The sequence below is a fragment of the Syngnathus scovelli genome, unplaced genomic scaffold (genome assembly GCF_024217435.2).
Source record: "Syngnathus scovelli strain Florida unplaced genomic scaffold, RoL_Ssco_1.2 HiC_scaffold_291, whole genome shotgun sequence".
In the NCBI taxonomy this organism is placed as follows: Eukaryota; Metazoa; Chordata; class Actinopteri; order Syngnathiformes; family Syngnathidae; genus Syngnathus; species Syngnathus scovelli.
The window spans coordinates 7,501-22,500 of record NW_026061383.1 but is presented as its reverse complement, the minus strand read 5'-3'; positions in this window follow the sequence as shown (position 1 = coordinate 22,500).

Sequence of the window (15,000 nt, the reverse complement as noted above, 5' to 3'; positions counted from 1 at the left end):
CGGACGCCGGTCCCAAACCACCACCGCCGACCGCCACAAGGCGACAGCCACCATCCCCGACCGCCACCCCCCGACCGCCACCAGCCGACCGCCACAAGGCGACAGCCACCATCCCCAAGCGCCATCCCCGACCGCCACCAGCCGACCGCCACAAGGCGACAGCCACCATCCCCAAGCGCCACCCCCGACCGCCACCAGCCGACCGCCACAAGGCGACAGCCACCATCCCCAAGCGCCATCCCCGACCGCCACCAGCCGACCGCCACAAGGCGACAGCCACCATCCCCAAGCGCCACCCCCGACCGCCACCAGCCGACCGCCACAAGGCGACAGCCACCATCCCCAAGCGCCATCCCCGACCGCCACCCCCCGACCGCCACCAGCCGACCGCCACCAGCCGACCGCCACAAGGCGACAGCCACCATCCCCAAGCGCCACCCCCGACCGCCACCAGCCGACCGCCACCAGCCGACCGCCACAAGGCGACAGCCACCATCCCCAAGCGCCATCCCCGACCGCCACCACCCGACCGCCACCAGCCGACCGCCACCAGCCGACCGCCACAAGGCGACAGCCACCATCCCCAAGCGCCATCCCCGACCGCCACAAGGCGACCGCCACCAGCCGACCGCCACAAGGCGACAGCCACCATCCCCAAGCGCCACCAGCCGACCGCCACCAGCCGACCGCCACAAGGCGACAGCCACCATCCCCAAGCGCCACCCCCGACCGCCACCCCCCGACCGCCACCAGCCGACCGCCACAAGGCGACCGCCACAAGGCGACAGCCACCATCCCCAAGCGCCACCCCCGACCGCCACCCCCCGACCGCCACCAGCCGACCGCCACAAGGCGACAGCCACCATCCCCAAGCGCCATCCCCGACCGCCACCCCCCGACCGCCACAAGGCGACCGCCACCAGCCGACCGCCACAAGGCGACAGCCACCATCCCCAAGCGCCACCCCCGACCGCCGCCCCCCGACCGCCCCAAGGCGACCGCCACCAGCCGACCGCCACAAGGCGACAGCCACCATCCCCAAGCGCCATCCCCGACCGCCACCAGCCGACCGCCACCAGCCGACCGCCACAAGGCGACAGCCACCATCCCCAAGCGCCATCCCCGACCGCCACCAGCCGACCGCCACAAGGCGACAGCCACCATCCCCAAGCGCCATCCCCGACCGCCACCAGCCGACCGCCACCAGCCGACCGCCACCAGCCGACCGCCACAAGGCGACAGCCACCATCCCCAAGCGCCACCCCCGACCGCCACCAGCCGACCGCCACAAGGCGACAGCCACCATCCCCAAGCGCCATCCCCGACCGCCACCAGCCGACCGCCACAAGGCGACAGCCACCATCCCCAAGCGCCACCCCCGACCGCCACCAGCCGACCGCCACCAGCCGACCGCCACAAGGCGACAGCCACCATCCCCAAGCGCCACCCCCGACCGCCACCAGCCGACCGCCACCAGCCGACCGCCACAAGGCGACAGCCACCATCCCCAAGCGCCATCCCCGACCGCCACCACCCGACCGCCACCAGCCGACCGCCACCAGCCGACCGCCACCAGCCGACCGCCACAAGGCGACAGCCACCATCCCCAAGCGCCACCCCCGACCGCCACCAGCCGACCGCCACAAGGCGACAGCCACCATCCCCAAGCGCCATCCCCGACCGCCACCAGCCGACCGCCACCAGCCGACCGCCACCGGCCGACCGCCACCGGCCGTTCGCGGTGTGCGCCGCCGTTCCCCAAGCACCCTCCGGGACGAAGCCGGAGCCGGAGAATAGCAGCGGCCGTGCGTAAAAGCTGCGGCCGGGCCTCGCGGAAGGTCCCCGGGCAGCGAGCTGCCGAGCCCCGGCCTCCAGCTTCCACCAGATAATAGGACCGGGCGCGCGCAAAAGCTGCGGCCGGGCCTGGCGGAAGGTCCTCGGGCATCCAGCGAGATCACACGGCCCCCACCGGAGGCGGCTAGCGCCTCCGTAGAGTAGTGCCGGCCCGTGGAAGCGGCCGCCCGTCAGCCTGCGTTGCCGCTGGTCGAAAAATGCACTAAGTGCCAAACCCCATTCATTTACAACGGCGTGTCCGCCAGAGGGCGCACTTCCCCCGGCGGACCAGCCGGCGGGGCTCGTTAGAGAGTGTATCCGCCTGGCAGTGCCTCCTGGACGGCCTGTATTCCGGACCGCGACCGCTAACTTACGGGAGCCTAAACGGCCCGCGGACCAGCCGGCGGGTCCTCCGTGAAAGCCTATCCGCCTGGCGGTGCCTCCTGGACGGCCTGGATTCCGGACCGCGACCGCTAACTTACGGGACCCTAAACGGCCCGCGGACCAGCCGGCGGCTCCTCCGTGAAAGCCTATCCGCCTGGCGGTGGCTCCGGGCCGGCCTGGATTCCGGACCGCCACCGCTCACTCGCGGGACCCTAATCGGCCCGCGGACCAGCCGGCGGGACCTCCGTGAAAGCCTATCCGCCTGGCGGTGCCTCCTGGACGGCCTGGATTCCGGACCGCGACCGCTAACTTACGGGACCCTAAACGGCCCGCGGACCAGCCGGCGGCTCCTCCGTGAAAGCCTATCCGCCTGGCGGTGGCTCCGGGCCGGCCTGGATTCCGGACCGCCACCGCTCACTCGCGGGACCCTAATCGGCCCGCGGACCAGCCGGCGGGACCTCCGTGAAAGCCTATCCGCCTGGCGGTGCCTCCTGGCCGGCCTGGATTCCGGACCGCCACCGCTCACTCGCGGGACCCTAATCGGCCCGCGGACCAGCCGGCGGATCCTCCGTGAAAGCCTATCCGCCTTCGCCGGTTCCCCGGCCGGCCACGGGTGGCGAGAATCCGGCCTCCTCGCCCGGAGCGCGCTTCGACTTGGGCGAAAAATGCACCAAGTGCCAAACCCCATTCATTTACAACGGCGTGTCCGCCAGAGGGCGCACTTCCTCCGGCCGGCGGGGCTCGTTAGAGACCGCGTCCGCCTTGGCCGGTTCCCCGGCCGGCCACGGGTGGCGAGAATCCGGCCTCCTCGCCCGGAGCGCGCTTCGACTTGGGCGAAAAATGCACCAAGTGCCAAACCCCATTCATTTACAACGGCGTGTCCGCCAGAGGGCGCACTTCCTCCGGCCGGCGGGGCTCGTTAGAGAGCGCGTCCGCCTTGGCCGGTTCCCCGGCCGGCCACGGGTGGCGAGAATCCGGCCTCCTCGCCCGGAGCGCGCTTCGACTTGGGCGAAAAATGCACCAAGTGCCAAACCCCATTCATTTACAACGGCGTGTCCGCCAGAGGGCGCACTTCCTCCGGCCGGCGGGGCTCGTTAGAGAGCGCGTCCGCCTTCGCCGGTTCCCCGGTCGGCCGCGAACGGCGAAAAGCCGGCCTCTTCCCCCGGAGCCCGGTCGGCGAATTATTATTTATTTATTTATTTATTTTTTTTCCAAAGTGCCAACGGCTCTCGCGCCGCGATGCGTCCGCCTTCGCCGGTTCCCCGGTCGGCCACGAAGTATTGCGCATGATTATACGCGATGTTAATATTTATTTAATTATTAAATAAATACATACATGTGTTTATTAATAATATACGCGATGTTAATATTTATTTAATTATTACCTATATTATGAATAAACTAACGGTGATTTTACACGATTTGACTACATACGTGACCGTGATATAGTGCCGAGGGCTCCCGCGCCGTCACGCGTCCGCCTTGGCAGGGGTCGCCCGCGGCAGCGAGCGTTCGGCTCGCGGGGGTCCGCGGGGTGTTATTAGGGAGTGCGGCAGCCGTGCCGAGGCTCCGGCCGGCCGCCGGAAGTCCGGCGGGGGAGCGTCGGAGCTCCGCGAGGCCGGCCGGGGAGCCTCTTAGTCATCGCCCGCGCTCGCGGTGGTCCCGGTCGCTTAAAGTGCCACGGGAGGCGTAGCGATGCCAGTGAGTGTGCGCCAAGTGCGAGAGGCGGTGCATTTACGCGCCGTGTCCGCGAGAGGGAGGCAATTCCCCGTTGCGACCTCCGGGAGATCAGCGGGCCGTTCAAATCGCTTAGCCGGGGTGCCGGGAGCCTCCTCGGGCGTCGAGTTAGGAGGGGGGCGCGCGGAGAACCGGCCGGAGGTCCCCTGGAAGCTCAGCGGGCCGTGGGAAACGCTTGGCCGGGGTGCCGGGAGCCTCGGCCGGCTTAAAAGTGAGGAGGAAAGCGCGCGGAGAACCGGCCGGAGGTCCCCTGGAAACTCAGCGGGACGTGGGAAAAAGCTCAGCCGGGGTGCCGGAAGCCTCGGCCGGCTTAAAACGTGAGGAGGAAAGCACCGGGAGAACCGGCTGGAGGTCTTCTGGAAGCTCAGCGGGCCGTGGAGAAAGCTTAGCCGGGGTGCCGGAAGCCTCGGCCGGCTTAAAATGTGAGGAGGAAACCGGCTGGACGTCTTCTGGAAGATCAGCGGGCCGTGGAAAATGCTAAGCCGAGGTGCTGGTTGTCGAATAAGGCTCCGCCATCTCGTAGAAGGTGCTAATAAAGTTCATATCCGCTCGGCTGGAGGTAATTGGCCAGCGGACCGGCCGCCGGGACCTCCGTGACCGCCTATCCGCCTGGCGGTGCCTCCTGGCCGGCGTGCATTCCGGGCCGCGACCGCTCACTTACGGGACCCTGATTGGCCCGCGGACCGGCCGGCGGGACCTCCGTGACAGCCTACCCGCCTGGCGGTGGCTGCTGGCCGGCGCGGATTCCGGGCCGCGACCGCTAACTTACGGGACCCTAATTGGCCCGCGGACCAGCTGGCGGGACCTCCGTGACAGCCTACCCGCCTGGCGGTGGCTGCTGGCCGGCGCGGATTCCGGGCCGCGACCGCTAACTTACGGGACCCTAATTGGCCCGCGGACCAGCTGGCGGGACCTCCGTGAAAGCCCATCCGCCTGCCGGTGCCTCCTGGCCGGCGTGGATTCCGGGCCGCGACCGCTAACTTACGGGACCATAAATGGCCCGCGGACCAGCTGGCGGGACCTCCGTGACCGCCTATCCGCCTGGCGGTGCCTCCTGGCCGGCCTGGATTCCGGGCCGCGACCGCTCACCTACGGGACCCTAAATGGCCCGCGGACCAGCCGGCGGGACCTCCGTGACAGCCTACCCGCCTCCCGGTGGCTGCTGGCCGGCGCGGATTCCGGGCCGCGACCGCTAACTTACGGGACCCCAATTGGCCCGCGGACCAGCCGGCGGGACCCCCGTGACCGCCTATCCGCCTTGGCCGGTTCCCCGGCCGGCCACGGATGGCGAGAATCCGGCCTCCTCGCCCGGAGCGCTCGTCGGCTTCGGCGAAAAATGCACTAAGTGCCAAACCCCATTCATTTACAATGGCGTGTCCGCCAGAGGGCGCAGTTCCCCCCGCGGACCGGCCGGCGGGACCTCCGTGACAGCCTATCCGCCTGGCGGTGGCTGCGGGCCGGCGCGAATTCCGGGCCGCGACCGCTAACTTACGGGACCCCGATTGGCCCGCGGACCAGCCGGCGGGACCTCCGTGACCGCCTATCCGCCTGCGCTGGTTCCCCGGCCGGCGCGAATTCCGGGCCGCGACCGCTAACTTACGGGACCCCGATTGGCCCGCGGACCAGCCGGCGGGACCTCCGTGACCGCCTATCCGCCTGCGCTGGTTCCCCGGCCGGCGCGAATTCCGGGCCGCGACCGCTAACTTACGGGACCCCGATTGGCCCGCGGACCAGCCGGCGGGACCTCCGTGACCGCCTATCCGCCTGCGCTGGTTCCCCGGCCGGCGCGAATTCCGGGCCGCGACCGCTAACTTACGGGACCCCAATTGGCCCGCGGACCAGCCGGCGGGACCTCCGTGACCGCCTATCCGCCTCCGCTGGTTCCCCCCTCGGCGTGGATTCCGGACCGCGACCGCTAAATTACGGGACCCAAATTGGCCCGCGGACCAGCCGGCGGGACCTCCGTGACCGCCTATCCGCCTTCGCTGGTTCCCCGGTCGGCCACAGATGACGAATATTCGGCCTCTCGCTCTGGAAGTCCTGCCGACTTAGCCGAAAATTTTCTAAGTGCCATCGGCTCTCGCTCGGAAAAGTGTCCGCCTCGTCTGGTTCCCCAGCTCGGCCTCAGAATTCGAAAATTCGGCCTCTCTGAGGTACCAGGGGTAGGCTTTATGTACTTGGTCCCCCCAGTTAGTGTACTCATCACTTTACCCCCCTTTCGCAAAATATAGTCGGCACGTATGTGCAGAACTGTTTATTTTCATTTTAAAAATTTTCTAAGTGCCAGCGGAAGCTGTCACACGAACTGTCCGAGCTACCACGGTGCCCATCCCGGGCAGTGACGGCAAAAGGCCGATGTGTGTTTGATGGAAGTCTGAATAATTTCTAAGTGCCAACGGCTCAACCGCCGTAAAGTGTCCGCCTCGGCTGGTTCTCCCGGTCGGCCCGAACGAGCGAAAATTCGGCCTCTTCCCCTGGAGGTCCGGAACATTTGGCGAATATTTTCAAAGTGCCAACGGCTGTTCCGCCGTAACGTGTCCGACCCGGCTGGTTCCTCCGGTCGGCCCGAACGAGCGAAAATTCGGCCTCTTCCCCTGGAGGTCCGGAACATTTTGGCGAATATTTTCAAAGTGCCAACGGCTGTTGCGCCGTAACGTGTCCGACCCGGCCGGTTCCTCCGGTCGGCCCGAACGAGCGAAAATTCGGCCTCTTCCCCTGGAGGTCCGGAACATTTTGGCGAATATTTTCAAAGTGCCAACGGCCGTTCCGCCGTAAAGTGTCCTACCCGGCTGGTTCCTTCGGTCGGTCCCGAACGAGCGAAAATTCGGCCTCTTCCCCTGGAGGTCCGGAACATTTTGGCGAATATTTTCAAAGTGCCAACGGCTGTATCGCCGTAACGTGTCCGACCCGGCTGGTTCCTCCGGTCGGCCCGAACGAGCGAAAATTCGGCCTCTTCCCCTGGAGGTCCGGACGACTTTGGCGAATATTTTCTAAGTGCGAACGGCTGTTGCGCCGTAACGTGTCCGACCCGGCTGGTTCCTCCGGTCGGCCCGAACGAGCGAAAATTCGGCCTCTTCCCCTGGAGGTCCGGAACATTTTGGCGAATATTTTCAAAGTGCCAACGGCTGTTGCGCCGTAACGTGTCCGACCCGGCCGGTTCCTCCGGTCGGCCCGAACGAGCGAAAATTCGGCCTCTTCCCCTGGAGGTCCTGTGAAGTTTAACGAATATTTTCTAAGTGCGAACGGCTCTTCCGCCGTAACGTGTCCGACCCGGCTGGTTCCTCCGGTCGGCCTGAACGAGCGAAAATTCGGCCTCTTCCCCTGGAGGTCCTGTCAAGTTTAACGAATATTTTCTAAGTGCCATCGGCTCTTCCGCCGTAAGGTGTCCGACTCGGCCGGTTCCCCTAGTCGGCCAAATAATGTGACAATTCGGCCTCTCGCTCTGGAAGTCCGGCCAACTTCTGCGAATATTTTCTAAGTGCCATCGGCTCTTCCGCCGTAATGTGTCCGACTCGGCCGGTTCCTCCGGTCGGCCTGAACGAGCGAAAATTCGGCCTCTTCCCCTGGAGGTCCTGTCAAGTTTAACGAATATTTTCTAAGTGCCATCGGCTCTTCCGCCGTAAGGTGTCCGACTCGGCCGGTTCCTCCGGTCGGCCTGAACGAGCGAAAATTCGGCCTCTTCCCCTGGAGGTCCTGTCAAGTTTAACGAATATTTTCTAAGTGCCATCGGCTCTTCCGCCGTAAGGTGTCCGACTCGGCCGGTTCCTCCGGTCGGCCTGAACGAGCGAAAATTCGGCCTCTTCCCCTGGAGGTCCTGTCAAGTTTAACGAATATTTTCTAAGTGCCATCGGCTCTTCCGCCGTAAGGTGTCCGACTCGGCCGGTTCCTCCGGTCGGCCTGAACGAGCGAAAATTCGGCCTCTTCCCCTGGAGGTCCTGTCAAGTTTAACGAATATTTTCTAAGTGCCATCGGCTCTTCCGCCGTAAGGTGTCCGACTCGGCCGGTTCCTCCGGTCGGCCTGAACAAGCGAAAATTCGGCCTCTTCCCCTGGAGGTCCTGTCAAGTTTAACGAATATTTTCTAAGTGCGAACGGCTCTTCCGCCGTAAGGTGTCCGACCCGGCCGGTTCCTCCGGTCGGCCCGAACGAGCGAAAATTCGGCCTCTTCCCCTGGAGGTCCTGTCAAGTTTAACGAATATTTTCTAAGTGCCATCGGCTCTTCCGCCGTAAGGTGTCCGTCTCGGCCGGTTCCTCCGGTCGGCCTGAACGAGCGAAAATTCGGCCTCTTCCCCTGGAGGTCCTGTCAAGTTTAACGAATATTTTCTAAGTGCCATCGGCTCTTCCGCCGTAAGGTGTCCGACTCGGCCGGTTCCTCCGGTCGGCCTGAACAAGCGAAAATTCGGCCTCTTCCCCTGGAGGTCCGTTCAAGTTTAACGAATATTTTCTAAGTGCCATCGGCTCTTCCGCCGTAAGGTGTCCGACTCGGCTGGTTCCCGATGTCGGCCAGAACAAGTGGAAACTCGGCCTCTTCCCCTGGAGGTCAGTTGAAGTTTAACGAATATTTTCAAAGTGCCAACGGCTGCTCCGCCGTAAAGCGTCCGACTCGGCTGGTTCCCGATGTCGGCCAGAACAAGTGAAAATTCGGCCTCTTCCCCTGGAGGTCCGTTCAAGATTAACGAATATTTTCTAAGTGCCAACGGCTGCTCCGCCGTAAAGCGTCCGACTCGGCTGGTTCCCGATGTCGGCCAGAACAAGTGAACATTCGGCCTCTTCCCCTGGAGGTCCGTTCAAGATTAACGAATATCTTCTAAGTGCCAACGGCTCTTGCGCCGAAAAGCGTCCGCCTGGGCTGGTTCCTGATGTCGGCCAGAACAAGTGAAAATTCGGCCTCTTCCCCTGGAGGTCCGTTCAAGATTAACGAATATTTTCTAAGTGCCAACGGCTCTTGCGCCGAAAAGCGTCCGCCTCGGCTGGTTCCCGCGGTCGGACACAAAATGTGTCAATTCGGCCTCTCTGAGGTACCAGGGGTGGGCTTTATGTACTTGGTCCCCCCACTTAGTGTACTCATCACTTTACCCCCCTTTCGCAAAATATAGTCGGCACGTATGTGCAGAACTGTTTATTTTCATTTTAAAAATTGTCTAAGTGCCAGCGGAAGCTGTCACACGAACTGTCCGAGCTACCACGGTGCCCATCCCGGGCAGTGACGGCAAAAGGCCGATGTGTGTTTATGGAAGTCTGAATAATTTCTAAGTGCCAACGGCTGCTCCGCCGTAAAGTGTCCGCCTCGGCTGGTTCCCTTGGTCGGCCAGAACAAGTGAAAATTCGGCCTCTTCCCCTGGAGGTCCGGAACATTTTGGCGAATATTTCCTAAGTGCCAACGGCTGCTCCGCCGTAAAGTGTCCGCCTCGGCCGGTTCACCCGGTCGGCCAGAACAAGTGAAAATTTGGCCTCTTCCCCTGGAGGTCCGGAACATTTTGGCGAATATTTCCTAAGTGCCAACGGCTGCTCCGCCGTAAAGTGTCCGACTCGGCTGGTTCCCGATGTCGGCCAGAACAAGTGAAAATTCGGCCTCTTCCCCTGGAGGTCCGTTCAAGATTAACGAATATTTCCTAAGTGCCAACGGCTGCTCCGCCGTAAAGCGTCCGACTCGGCTGGTTCCCGATGTCGGCCAGAACAAGTGAAAATTCGGCCTCTTCCCCTGGAGGTCCGTTCAAGATTAACGAATATTTCCTAAGTGCCAACGGCTGCTCCGCCGTAAAGCGTCCGACTCGGCTGGTTCCCGATGTCGGCCAGAACAAGTGAAAAATCGGCCTCTTCCCCTGGAAGTCCGGCCGAGTTAAGGCAAATATTTCCTAAGTGCCAACGGCTGCTCAGCCTTAAAGTGTCCGACTCGGCTGGTTCCCGATGTCGGCCAGAACAAGTGAAAATCCGGCCTCTTCCCCTGGAAGTCCGGCCGAGTTAAGGCAAATATTTCCTAAGTGCCAACGGCTGCTCAGCCTTAAAGTGTCCGACTCGGCTGGTTCCCGATGTCGGCCAGAACAAGTGAAAATCCGGCCTCTTCCCCTGGAAGTCCGGCCGAGTTAAGGCAAATATTTCCTAAGTGCCAACGGCTGCTCAGCCTTAAAGTGTCCGACTCGGCTGGTTCCCGATGTCGGCCAGAACAAGTGAAAATCCGGCCTCTTCCCCTGGAAGTCCGGCCGAGTTAAGGCAAATATTTCCTAAGTGCCAACGGCTGCTCAGCCGTAAAGTGTCCGACTCGGCTGGTTCCCGATGTCGGCCAGAACAAGTGAAAATCCGGCCTCTTCCCCTGGAAGTCCGGCCGAGTTAAGGCAAATATTTCCCAAGTGCCAACGGCTGTTCCGCCGTAAAGGGTCCGACTCGGCTGGTTCCCGATGTCGGCCAGAACAAGTGAAAATCCGGCCTCTTCCCCTGGAAGTCCGGCCGAGTTAAGGCAAATATTTCCTAAGTGCCAACGGCTGTTCCGCCGTAAAGGGTCCGACTCGGCTGGTTCCCGATGTCGGCCAGAACAAGTGAAAAATCGGCCTCTTCCCCTGGAAGTCCGGCCGAGTTCGGCGAATAGTTCCTAAGTGCCAACGGCTGCTCCGCCGTAAAGAGTCCGACTGGGCTGGTTCCCGATGTCGGCCAGAACAAGTGAAAATCCGGCCTCTTCCCCTGGAAGTCCGGCCGAGTTAAGGCAAATATTTCCTAAGTGCCAACGGCTGTTCCGCCGTAAAGGGTCCGACTCGGCTGGTTCCCGATGTCGTCCAGAACAAGTGAAAAATTGGCCTCTTCCCCTGGAAGTCCGGCCGAGTTCGGCGAATATTTCCCAAGTGCCAACGGCTGTTCCGCCGTAAAGAGTCCGACTCGGCTGGTTCCCGATGTCGGCCAGAACAAGTGAAAATTCGGCCTCTTCCCCTGGAGGTCCGTTCAAGTTTGGGGAATATTTTCTAAGTGCCAACGGCTGCTCCGCCTTAAAGCGTCCGACTCGGCTGGTTCCCGATGTCGGCCAGAACAAGTGAAAATCCGGCCTCTTCCCCTGGAAGTCCGGCCGAGTTAAGGCAAATATTTCCTAAGTGCCAACGGCTGCTCAGCCTTAAAGGGCCCGACTCGGCTGGTTCCCGATGTCGGCCAGAACAAGTGACAATTCGGCCTCTTCCCCTGGAGGTCTTTTCAAGTTTAACGAATATTTTCTAAGTGCCAACGGCTGCTCCGCCTTAAAGCGTCCGACTCGGCTGGTTCCCGATGTCGGCCAGAACAAGTGACAATTCGGCCTCTTCCCCTGGAGGTCCTTTCAAGTTTAACGAATATTTTCTAAGTGCCAACGGCTGCTCCGCCTTAAAGAGTCCGACTCGGCTGGTTCCCGATGTCGGCCAGAACAGGTGAAAATTCGGCCTCTTCCCCTGGAGGTCCGTTCAAGTTTGGCGAATATTTTCTAAGTGCCAACGGCTGCTCCGCCTTAAAGTGTCCGACTCGGCTGGTTCCCGATGTCGGGCAGAACAAGTGACAATTCGGCCTCTTCCCCTGGAAGTCCGGCCGAGTTTGGCGAATATTTTCTAAGTGCCAACGGCTGCTCCGCCGTAAAGAGTCCGACTCGGCTGGTTCCCGATGTCGGCCAGAAAAAGTGACAATTCGGCCTCTTCCCCTGGAGGTCCTTTGAAGTTTAGCGAATATTTTCTAAGTGCCAACGGCTCTTGCGCCGAAAAGCGTCCGCCTCGGCTGGTTCCCGCGGTCGGCCGTAATAGGCGAAAATTCGGCCTCTTCCCCTGGAGCGACCTCCAAATTTGGGCGAAATTTTTCTAAGTGCCTAAAGGTACCAGGGGTTTGGGTACCAGGGGTGCAGTACGAACTGGTCTTTTGTCAACCCATGTACTTTTTCTAGAGTACATGGGTTGGTCCCCCCACTTAGTGTACTCATCACTTTACCCCCCTTTCGCAAAATATAGTCAGAACGAGCATGGGGGACGCAATTGTTTTCCATGCAAATCAATTGGGCCTGGTCCGAGCGCTGGTAACGGCCGCCAGCAAGCGTCCCCTGCTCGGATAGCAGAACTGAAGAAGGCACGGCACTTCCAGAGAGAGAGAGAAAATTTTCTAAGTGCCACATTTCTCAAAAATTTTCAAAGTGCCACATCTCTCAAAAAATTTCTAAGTGCCACATCTCTCAAAAACTTTCTAAGTGCCACATCTCTGAAAAACTTTCTAAGTGCCACATCTCTGAAAAAACTTTCTAAGTGCCACGTCTCTGAAAAACTTTCTAAGTGCCACAGCACGGCTGTGAAATATTCAAAGTCCTACAGGCATTGGCAGAATGCGCGGACGGCCGTCTGCTCCCGGCGGCCGCCGCGAAGCTACTACCCCCTCCCGGGGACGGCTGTCTGCTCCCGGCAGCCGTCCTTACCCCCCTCCCCCGTTTGCACCGCCTGAAGTTAGACCCGCCTTGGTAGGGCCCCCACCGGCCCCGGCTCGCCGGCGTTGGGTGGACGGTTCCTGCCCACTTGCGGGTCCCGGTCGCTTGGCAACCGACCGGGGAGGACCAGCCGCCTCCTTAAACACAGGCTGGAAGGGAAATCCGATCAAGCTACGGAGGACCGGCCGCCTCCTTAAACACAGGCCGGAAGGGAAATCCGATCAAGCTACGGAGGACCGGTCGCCTCCCTAAACACAGGCCGGGCAAAAATCTGCGAATGGGCCCGTCAAGGGTAGTGGGTCATCCAAGGAGGGAGGTACCGGCCGCCTCCTTAAACACAGGCCGGGCAAAAATCTGCGAATGGCCCGTCAAGGGTAGAAGGTCATCCAAGGAGGGAGGTACCGGCCGCCTCCTTAAACACAGGCCGGGCAAAAATCTGCGAATGGCCCGTCAAGGGTAGAAGGTCATCCAAGGAGGGAGGTACCGGCCGCCTCCTTAAACACAGGCCGGGCAAAAATCTGCGAATGGCCCGTCAAGGGTAGAAGGTCATCCAAGGAGGGAGGTACCGGCCGCCTCCTTAAACACAGGCCGGGCAAAAATCTGCGAATGGCCCGTCAAGGGTAGAAGGTCATCCAAGGAGGGAGGTACCGGCCGCCTCCTTAAACACAGGCCGGGCAAAAATCTGCGAATGGCCGGTCAAGGGTTGTTGGTCATCCAAGGAGGGAGGTACCGGCCGCCTCCTTAAACACAGGCCGGGCAAAAATCTGCGAACGGCCCGTCAAGGGTTCTGTCTCATCCAAGAAAGGGGTACCGGCCGCCTCAGAGGCCGGAGCGAAGGGGGCGAAAGGCTGTCGATGGGGAAGGATCGGGGCCACGGCTAATCTAGCGATGCCCGCGTCGGGCGGTCACTCCGACGAATGAGCGGGGCCGAATCCGGCGCGAGGCGGCCTTCAGGCACGTGGTTCGAGACGACCTCACCCGGCTCTAGCCCGGAGGATCGGAGGCAACGGCCGTCTCCTTAAGCTAAGGCCGGACGAAAATCTGCGGATGCGGTCCATCCAAGGCAGACGGAGGTACCGGCCGCCTCGGTAAACAAAGCCCGGGCAAAAATCTGCGAACGGCCCGTCAAGGGTTCTGTCTCATCCAAGAAAGGGGTACCGGCCGCCTCAGAGGCCGGAGCGAAGGGGGCGAAAGGCTGTCGATGGGGAAGGATCGGGGCCACGGCTAATCTAGCGATGCCCGCGTCGGGCGGTCACTCCGACGAATGAGCGGGGCCGAATCCGGCGCGAGGCGGCCTTCAGGCACGTGGTTCGAGACGACCTCACCCGGCTCTAGCCCGGAGCGAAAAAAACACTCTTATAACCTGACCGACATGCGCCCATGACCCGCCTTGGTAGGGCCCCCACCGGCCCCGGCTACCGCCGGCGTTGGGTGGACGGTTCCTCCCCACTTGCGGGTCGCACTCCAGCGCTACGGCCGCCGCGCGAGCGCGCGCCCCGCGCCGCCCGCGCAGGCCTAGCGCGAACCGTACGGCAGCGAAACCGAGACGCCCCGGCTCAACCTCACCCAGAGGCCATCCACGGAGGCCGAGCGCGCGATCCGACTTGCGGCACGCCACGTGGGCGTCCGCCGGCCGCGCCGGTCGACCGCGAAACCGATTTCTCAAAGACCAAGCCCGAGTCCCAACCTCCGCACATATCCGCACACGCCTTCCCGCACACGCCTTCCCGACCACCGCGAAGCGGGAGGCGTCTATCGTGGCCGCCGGGGCGTATGACCCCTCCGCGTGAGGCTGTGCGGGCTCGGGGGGGCCGCAACGACCGAGTCTGACTCGGACGGGGCGCAGCTTCCCTCCCGGTCGCAGCATCAGCGCCGAACGCGCGACGTCACCAGCCCCCCGGAACGGTTCGTCGGGAGCGCGGCAATGGCCCACATCTCACCTCGCCAGCCGGCCGCAGCGGGCCGCGCCGAACCGAGTCTGACTCGGGGTGCGCACAGTCCCGTCTGGGTCACGGAGGCGACGAGCTGTGACCGCCACCGTCGCCCCTTCGTCCTTCCGGATCCCCCCAGCGCCGGCAAAACTCCGCATCCTGGCCGCATCGCGTGACCGGGCGGGCCGCAACGACCGAGTCTGACTCGGACGGGGCGCAGCTTCCCGCCTCGGGCCATCGCAAAGCGTGCCTCGCGCGGGCAAAGTCGCCGGCGCAGCGCCGCGCCCCTCGACAAGAGCGAGCCTCAGCCGGGCCGCGACGACCGAGTCTGACTCGGACGGAGCGCAGCTTCCCGCCTGGGTCACCGCTAGTCGCCGGGCCGACGGCGCCCATCCCCGGACCCCGCCGTTCCCTCGCGGTTTATCCTAAGCCGCCTGCCTTAGCCCAACCGACGTGCCAACCCCCCGTTGCCGAGTTCGCTCTTCCCGAGCCGCGTCCCCCCGACAATTCCGTCCGTGACCGTCCCGCCCCGCGGCGATCCGCTCTGCCCCAGCAGCCGGCGAGTCAGCGTCCTACGGGTCTGATCTGGCCGCAGTCCGAGCTCCGGGCAGGCACAGCGGCGTCGCGCGGGCGCGGTCGGCGCTCGGAGGCAGCGTCGGGACCGGACCGGCTCCCCGCGGAGACGCTTACGGAGCGCGGCCCGGCAC